The sequence below is a fragment of the Pollicipes pollicipes genome, unplaced genomic scaffold, assembly GCF_011947565.3.
Source record: "Pollicipes pollicipes isolate AB1234 unplaced genomic scaffold, Ppol_2.1 Scaffold_7231;HRSCAF=8579_pilon_pilon_pilon, whole genome shotgun sequence".
Taxonomy (NCBI): Eukaryota; Metazoa; Arthropoda; class Thecostraca; order Pollicipedomorpha; family Pollicipedidae; genus Pollicipes; species Pollicipes pollicipes.
The window spans coordinates 26,401,081-26,401,865 of NW_023597034.1; positions in this window are offsets into that span (position 1 = coordinate 26,401,081).

Genomic DNA, 785 nt, shown 5'->3' on the forward strand with positions numbered 1-785 from the left:
AGTGGTCGACACGGCGGGCGTGCCGGACAAGTGCTCTGCTTGTTTGCTACAGTACTGTTGGTACCCGAATTCGTCTCACGTGGCTCGTACAGTATACGAACGGGTCCACGGTAAGTTAAATATACGACCCAAGTTAAATATACGACCGCGTCCACGGCAATACCGGCATGCAGCATGTGCGACGTCATGTTGCACTCGGACAATGCCGGCGTTGTAAAGGACCTGTGGACTGATAGGAGCCCTTGGCCCTGCCTGCCGTTTTTGTATGGACTTTTTGCGCCGGGAACTTGTCATACGGCACAGTGAATCGCGCGCCGATCTGGTGGACGCACCGTCTCTTGCAGGCACGGGTTCGACATTTTTCCCAATCAATGGCAGGTCCGGAAGGCCGCCACGACCCGGCCAATCATCCTTCGTTGATCCTGTTTCGCGCGCTGAAGTCTGATGTGCTCGTTCTCTGTGTTTGTGGATGGGCAGAGACGGGCTTCCGGCCGAGCAGTACACGCTGCCAGTTCCGAGCGCAGGGCGCAGCTTGAACAAGACCCGAATAAGTCTTGGTCAGTTTGATCCAACGCTTCTTAAATGCTTAGAAAGCGCTCAGATGAGATCGGTAGTTCAGTGAGATGAGCGAGTGCCATGCATGATTAACTCTAAGGAGGGTCATACTCAGTTTCATACTCAGTCATAACAGTACCATGGTCTAATGCCAATCCCTGCTGTGCGAAAGTCGGTATTGACTGGTAGCCTCAAATGGCGCGACGGGCCTTCTGAGTTCTAAGGACGCA